This window comes from Maniola jurtina, chromosome 6 (genome assembly GCF_905333055.1).
Source record: "Maniola jurtina chromosome 6, ilManJurt1.1, whole genome shotgun sequence".
NCBI lineage: Eukaryota > Metazoa > Arthropoda > Insecta > Lepidoptera > Nymphalidae > Maniola > Maniola jurtina.
Genome location: NC_060034.1, coordinates 15,197,213 through 15,205,804, shown reverse-complemented (window position 1 = coordinate 15,205,804; position 8,592 = coordinate 15,197,213).

Below are 8,592 nucleotides of genomic sequence, written 5' to 3'. Positions count from 1 at the left end.
TCAAACAAAAAAAAAATTTTCCAAATCGGTCCAGGGGTCTTTGAGTAATCGGGGAACATACATAAAAAAATATAAAAAAAAAATAAAAAAAAAAAAAAAAAAAAAATCCCGACGAATTGAGAACCTCCTCCTTTTTTGGAAGTCGGTTAAAAACTCGGCCGCCCCGTAATCTCGTATCCTAAATCCTAGCATCACAGTCGTAATTGAGTGGGTCACATCACACGGCGTAAGCATTTCACAGCTCAGTTAACTACGTAATGCGAGCCTAACTTGTTGAGTGGGAGCGGGGATTCAATAAAACCTGTCAACCCCAATGCACGGGAGTTGGGACTCCCGACTCCAGACTCGGGACAGGTATATAAATCTTATAATATTGTAATCTAAATCCCTGATCTTCGTTCATTGAGAACGCTGAATAAAGATTGTGAATGGCAATGATAACAGAAGCTGTGATAGCCTAGTGGTTAGAAAGTCCGGCTTCTAATCGGAAGTCGGGGGTTCGATCCCGGGCACGCAAACTTTTCAGTTATGTGCGTTTAAAACAAAGTATGTATACCTACGCTTATTTTAAACACATAACTCCAAAAAGTTAGAGGTGCATGCCCGGAATCAAACACCGGACCCCCACTAGGAGGCCATTAAATATCAGCACTTTTATTAGGGTTCCGTAGGTACCTCAAAAGGAAAAACTGAACCCTTATAGGATCACTTTGTTGTCTGTCTGTCCGTCCGGCCGACCGTCCGTCCGTCCGTGGTGTCTGTCAAGAAAACCTATAGGCTACTTCCCGTTGATCTAGAATTATGAAATTTGGTAGGTAGGTAGGTAGGTCTTATAGCACAAATAAAGGAATAATTCCAAAAACCGTGAATTCGTGGTTACATAAATAAAAAAAAATTAAAATGTCTTTAAATTTGCAAAGTTGGATAACTATACCAAGTTGGGTATCATATGAAACGGTTTTACCTGCACATTCTAAAACAGATTTTAATTTATTTTTATGTATAATAGTTTTTGATTTATAATGAAAAATGTCGAAAAAAATATCCGAGTACGAAACCTTCGGTGCGCGAGTTCGACTCGCACTTGGCCGGTTTTTTAATCCAATATCCAAGCCTTTACCATCAAATCAGAAATAAAATGTAGCCTATGTCACCCGGGCCATAAAAACGAAATGATTGACACCTCATTCATCAAAATCGGCCCAGTAATTCAGGCGCAACGGTGGAACTCACAGAATCTGATACAAACATACACACATACATAGACTGGTAAATTCATAACCCTTTCTTTTGGCTTTGCCGTAGTCGGGTAAAAACTAGTGTCCCTTAATCAATTACGGAATTCTATAAACAAATAAGGTATCTACCTGGTGGTATAATGGAATCAGATTCAAATTCAATATTGGCAGCGACTCAACCGAGTGGGTGTGATTGAACACGGCTTATTTACCCGGAACCTCTGATTAGCCCCGGATTTAAATCGCGAGGAATCCAATATGGTACCTCAGAGCGGTAGGCTTTGATAATCTCTTTATATTGAATCCAAAGAAATCCAACCATTGAGGTAATAATATTTAATATGTTCAATTTAAATGTGGGATAATCTATGGAATGGGCGTGATTGGCCGATTCCTTGACAAAACTTTTTTTTTCATTACGACTTACAAGTTTGGCCATATCTTATCTGATAGTAATTGATGGTGCATGATGGAAGCGGACTAACTTGGAATACCTATTTCCCATAATATGGCAGTTTTATTTAACTAATATTTACCCCTTGTCAGTTTCCACGCGGCATCGTATTTAATTAATTTGGTTTTAATATCGAATAGTTAGTTGTGTGCAACTAAGATTTGCATACTTATTCTAAAGCATTTTTATGTCAAGTCCTGGGAGACATCGCTGGGAGACACCGTGTTTTGAGTGTCACGTCGCGAGTGACGTACCTACATTTATTGCGAGCTAAACTTTCTGTCTTATGGGACAGGCAACTGAGCTTATCGCTTACGTCGACTGACGTAAGCATATTGCATATTGTATACTACTAGATATAGATAAGAGCTGTGATAAGATAATATGTAATGAGCTTTGACGGCCACTCTGGCGCAGTGGTTTTATTAGTGGGAGGTCCTAGGTTCGATTCCCGGCAAAGGGCTTGGAATTTTATAGTTTCTAAATTTCTGGTCTGGTCTGGTGGAAGGCTTCGGCCGTGGCTAGTTACCACCCTGGCGAAACCATGCCGCCAAGCGATGTAGCGGTACGATGCCGTGTAGAATCCAAAGGAGTATGGGTTTATTGAAAACTGTCATACCCCTTCCAGGTTAGCCCGCTCCATCTTAGACTGCATCATCGCTTACCACCAGGTGAGATTGAAGTTAAGGGCTAACTTGTTTCGGAATTTTAAAAAATGTCCTACGGAAAGAACCATTGATGCCAGTCGATGCACCTAGAACTTGAAAAAAATCTAGATTATTAAATAAAATACGAAAACAACTGCTTGGGCTCTCAATCTTGTCTCTGGTTACTCGTTAGCCCGACGCCGACGTGTATCGATGCGGTGTCACGCCGGATACACGAGCAAATGCCTCAAATTGATGCCCACGCTTGGAATAACCCATAAAATATAGGCACCTACACATGCACTGGAATATCTATCTATCGATCTGTATCAAAGAAAAACTGACTGGCTGACATATCAATGTACACCACTTTCACTAGGTGGGTACCAACAAAAAATTTAGATTTTGCATGTAGATCATCACATCACACTAATCACAATAATCACACTAATATTATAAAGGCGAAAGTTTGTATGTGTATGTGTGTGTGTGTGTGTGTGTGTGTGTGTGTGTGTGTGTGTGTGTGTATGTTTGTTACTCCTTCACGCAAAAACTACTGGACGGATTTGGCTGAAATTCGGAATGGAGATAGATAATATCCTGGATTAGCACATAGGCTACTTTTTATCCCAGAAAACCAAAGAGTTACCACGGGATTTCGAAAAACCTAAATCCACGCGGACGAAGTCGCGGGCGTCAGCTAGTATTATTATAAAGGCGAAAGTTTGTGTGTATGTTTGTTACTCTTTCACGCAAAAACCATTGAACTGGTTTGACTGAAATTCAGAATGGAGATAGATTATATCCTGGATTGACACATAGGCTACTTTTTATCCCGGAAAATCAAAGAGTTCCTACGGGATTTTGAAAAACCTAAATCCACACGGACGAAGTCGCGGGCGTCAGCTACTATTCTATATAATGTAGACCTTCTCTAAGAAAATATTTTTTAGAACTAATCAATAAAACTATCAAAATATCATCCTGAAACTAATTAAATTTTAATTGCTTACGGATTATTATAAAGAGTAAGTAGAGTCAAAGGGATATAGGCATCAAACAAAGTTACTTATTACATTTAAGACATCAAATGCTTGTTTCTAATTACTGAGAAGTATATAGGTAGCTACTTGTGCTTAGTTGGTAAAAAAGGGTAGTAAAAATATCATACAGGCATACCCTACTTCATTTTACTGAGGGTTCATATTTTTAAAGATAAAACAGGAAATATTATGCGGTGAAACATAGGCGGTTCTAATTAAACGTATGCATTTTATATTAAACACCACCTGCCCGCGGCCAACCTTTGCAAATTAAAACCGGGATTAAACGCGCTCTTTCAGCCTCCCTACTTTACTTACCTGCTTCATTCAGCGGAGCGTAGCCACTTGAGAGATTTCTGCGGCTTTAAGATTTTAGATTCATATAAGTTAGTAAATAAACCATTCTACATATGCAAAAAAAAATTCAAAAGAAAAATAAAACCGACTTCAAAAACCAAAAACACTAAAAAGTAGAAAATAATTTTTGTTTAGCTACACATGTAATGTACCTAGGTATGAAGTCGAGCGAGCATATAAAAACAAAATTAGAAATCCAAAAGTGAAGCTCGCCCGACTTCATACCTAGGTACATTACATGTGTAGCTAAACAAAAATTATTTTCTACTTTTTAGTGTTTTTGGTTTTTGAAGTCGGTTTTATTTTTCTTCTGAAATTTTTTTATTTTACAATTTTTAGTGGCCCCACTGTACTATAATATGCTATACCCAGTTAAAACCCTACTGTTTACTAAGCTATTACAGTGATCGCGAGCAATTTGCTCTTATCCATTGAGGAGTTCTGTTCTCCATCTCCGAAGATATTCATCAGATCTTCACCAAATTTATATGGGACCACCTGCACAGTATACCCTTTCAAACAAAAAAAAATTTTCCAAATCGGTCCTGGGGTCTTTGAGTAATCGGGGAACATACATAAAAAAAAAAAAAATAAAAAAAAAAAAAAGATCCCGACGAATTGAGAACCTCCTCCTTTTTTGGAAGTCGGTTAAAAATACCTAGTTTTTACATGAAATAATTTGTTATTTGTAGAATGAATTCAGATCAAATTGACTGAGTATCCAGTAGTTGTCCCTAATCACCGGTCTACCAATTATAAGGAACTTACGAAAATTTTCAATCAGAAATAATTTGTATGTAGCCATTTTACTAGAATCTGTGAGGTAGAAGCTATAGCTATGCTAATCATGACTAATACTCCCCTTTCCCCACCAGATAAGCGTAAAGCTTGTGCCAGGAGTGGGTACGACAATAGTGCAACGGGTGGGGTTTAAACCGCCGACCTTTCGGAAGTTAGTCCGCCCCTTAACCGTTGAGCTATCGAGGCTCTAATTGGGCTGCTGCAGAGGGCTACGAACTTTCTCTTCCAACATCAATGGCTAGGTACGAAATATTCTCCTTCGCCTAGCACAATAATATCCTTTCAAATACACTGAATACATTTTATCTTACTCGAATTACGTATTGTATTGTAGGCTACAGCGGAATATTATCGGCAAAATATGTCGCTCAAAGCATTCGACGTTCGAAACACGAGATAAGCCTATCAGACGCGGCGTTTCATTTGTTCTACACAAATAAATATTATTTCGATATTTGTTCCGCTATTTTCCTGTTATATTTTGACTTTTGTGGTATCTTGCATTGGTGTAGGAAGAGAATTCCGACTTCAAAAAAAGGACGAGGTTCTCAATTCGTCGGAATCTTTTTTTGAAGTAAAACATCTTTATCTCCGTTAGGCAGAAGCCAAAGTTTTGGTTTTGACATGGACATAGGCTACTTTTTATCCCGGAATATCAAAGAACTCCTACAGGATTTTTAAATTTCAGCATCAGCTAGTAACACATGTACTTAACTCCGGGAGGACCTGTATCACGTTTTTAACTTGAAAAAGTACATTTGCCTAACTAACAACGTTCCATGTTGTAACTAGGTACAATTGTTCAGGCACAATTGACGCTTGTGCACTGTGCCGGCCTGTAAAAAGAGAATCGTCAGTGTAAAAAGAGAATGGCGGTTCACGCAGCAGCTCGTCCGCCGCTCGGACGTTTCGACAGGCCCCTGATTGGGTTTCCGTATTCTGACGTAACAAGAGCGGCAAGAAAAGAGCCGCCAGTTAGTGCCGTTTGAACAGCGCTGTAAAGAGAATTTGAGCTCAATTCCCCATTATTCGAATAGTAAAGCGTGGATCAACGCGAGGCTCTGAAATGATGCTGTATATAAGTCCAAATAAAGTAATAGGTAGATATATTTTTTAAAGTTAAACGGTTTTGTTGCAAAGAAAGATTCAAAAGCTAAAAAGTTATTAGGCGGGTACCAGGTACCAGTCATCACACCACTCTCCTCATCAATTTAGAGTTTAGAGCATTGATCAGACCAAAATAAAATCGTGGGGCATATCGAATACCGTAAACCTGAGAACCTAAATACCTATTATGTAAATGATCGCTTTGTGATGTCGCATGATGATAGTGACGGATTTAGTTTTATACACATTTTGCATAAGTTGTCCATTGAAAAGATGCATCCACATAGGTACCTATCTATAATGATATAAAAGATGTAGGTAGCGATCTTTTGATAAGTTACAAGCTAACAAAAGTTTTGCAAAAATTGTAAGGTTTTTGACAATAACTACTCGTAGGTTTTACTTTGACAGTAACGTATCGCAGCGATTAATAATTTTGGTCATAACTTCAAATTTGCAGAGTTGTTATCTTTTAAATGTTCTTATATTAAACCCAATGTTATGGGCGTACAATATTGTACGATGTACGAGGTACCTAACGAGACTGCTGAAGCTGTGAACGAATGTGACAATTTTGAAACGCTACAGAAGCATAAATTAGCAGAATAACCCATTCCGAGTCTGTGCAAGGCGCCAAGCCAAGCATTGTTTCCGGTTTTCAGTTACATTGTTCGTCGCAAAAACAGCAAATCCATTAATATGCCGAGAGCCGTTTCATTAGTAACTCACAAAGTGAATTTTAATGCAACTCCTCTGTTTTCGAGCGAAGGGAGTTCCAACTTTGGCCAAGTTTTTTCCGCGTCGCTTAGTTGAGAAATAACTCGTTAGGAACTCTAAACTTGCGGAGCTAAGAATTGCATTGCCATTTGAAAAAGAACTTGCCAATTTGAATTCATAATCATAGACTTAAAACTAGGTAATGCCCCCAACTTCATTTTTTATTTTTAGGGTTCCATATCTATAAGGAAAAACCAGTCAAGTGCGAGCCGGTTGACAGACGGACATACGGACATACGGACAGGCAGACAGACAGACAGACAGACAGACGGACAACAAAGTGATCCTATAAGGATTCCTTTTTTCCTTTTGAGGTGCGCAACCCTAGAAAAGGAATCCTTATAGGATCACTTCGTTGTCTGTACGTGTGTCGTGTCTGTTAATACCCGTCAAGGAAATCAAAACCTATAGGGTACATCCCGTTGACCTAAAATCATGAAAGGTACGTTGCAAACTAGCAATGTCTTAGCACAAGACAAGGGGAAAAATTCGAAAACCGTGAATTTGTGGTTACATTACAAAAAAATCAAAAAGTGTTATTTCTTGTACGATGGTAAGGAACCTTGCTAGTGCAAGTCTGACTCGCACTTGACCAGTTTTTAGAAAATTACCTCGATTGTTTTAAAAACGAAACTAAAATAAAGTTGAAAACTAAAACCCGACTGCGATCGTCCTAATACGCTGTAATATAATAATACGCTGTAATGTAATAGTAATAAACGCTGAAATATTATACCTAGTAAAATTGTTTTTCTGTCGCTTGGTATATTTTAATGTTGTAGTACATTTATATTTATGTACTCAGAATTTTCTCCTCTTTCATTTGACACCCCACTCGATACAATAGCAAAAAAATTTAGGAGACCCCCACTTTTTTTCATGTAACATCCGTTAGGTCAATTTTTTCGTATAAAATATAGCCTATGTCACCCGGGCCTTTACGACGAATCGATTGACACCTCATTCTTCAAAATCGGCCCAGTAGTTTAGGCGCTACGGTGGAACACACAGAATCTGAATACAAACATACTCACACACATACATACATACATAGACTGCTAAAATAATAAACCTTCCTTTTGGCTTTGCCGCAGTCGGGTAAAAAGGCACACTGTAAAGACACAAAACAACAATAAACCGCAGTCCGTGATCAATGCTGAGCGAGGACACAAAAAGGATCAGTATTTATCGCAGACCGCCGCTATAAATAGGGCTAGTGAGGCCCAATTCATTAATGGCCCTCCGAGGAGCGCGCTCCACTCTCGTCTCTAGTTTTTCCACACCTCTCTACTCCGACACTTATTTACGACGCCTGCGAGGGAAATTTCTATTCGACGTTCATGGTACAATGTGTGAAATTATATCTACGTCATTAATAGGTTTTTTTTTATTTATTCAGATACAAGTTAGCCCTTGACTGCAATTTCACCTGGTGGTAAGTGATGATGCAGTCAAGATGGAAGCGGGCTACCCTGGAAGGGGTATGGCAGTTTTTATTTAACCCATACCCCTTTGGTTTCTACGCAGCATCGTATTCGAACGCTACGTACTTGGCGACACGGCTTTGCCGGTAGGGTGGTAAATAGCCACGGCCGAAGCCTCCCACCAGACAACCCATATAAATATTATGATTTTGTCTGGAGGGAGTGAAATACGATGTATTTAAAAACAGAACATTCATATGAACGTATTTTTTTTTTTTTATTGATTAGAAGTATAGTTTTGAAACTTTACAGTACAGTTCGCGACAGGTCGACATAGCAATCGGGATGGGGACGCCCCGCACACCCGCCCAGCCCCCGCGATAGCGCGGGTGACGTGCGGATGTACGGTGCGTCCCTCTGCCTCATACTTCGATTGCCATGTCGAACTGTCGCATACTATACTACTATTGAAATCGGAACCCACCTTTTAATTTTTTTTTGTTCTGCGGTATCACCACATTAAATTGAGAATGCTAAACCGCCTCTACAGCATTCGATTAAAAATTTTACGATCTACGTGTGATGACTAAAATCCAGCCAAGTACGAGTCAGACTCGCGTACCGAGGGTTCCGTACTCAGCTATTTTTACCGACATTTTGCACGATAATTCAAAACTATTATGTTACTTACAGGTGTTATGATAGAATGATTCTGTTCCTTACCACCCCAAATTAAAACAAAGG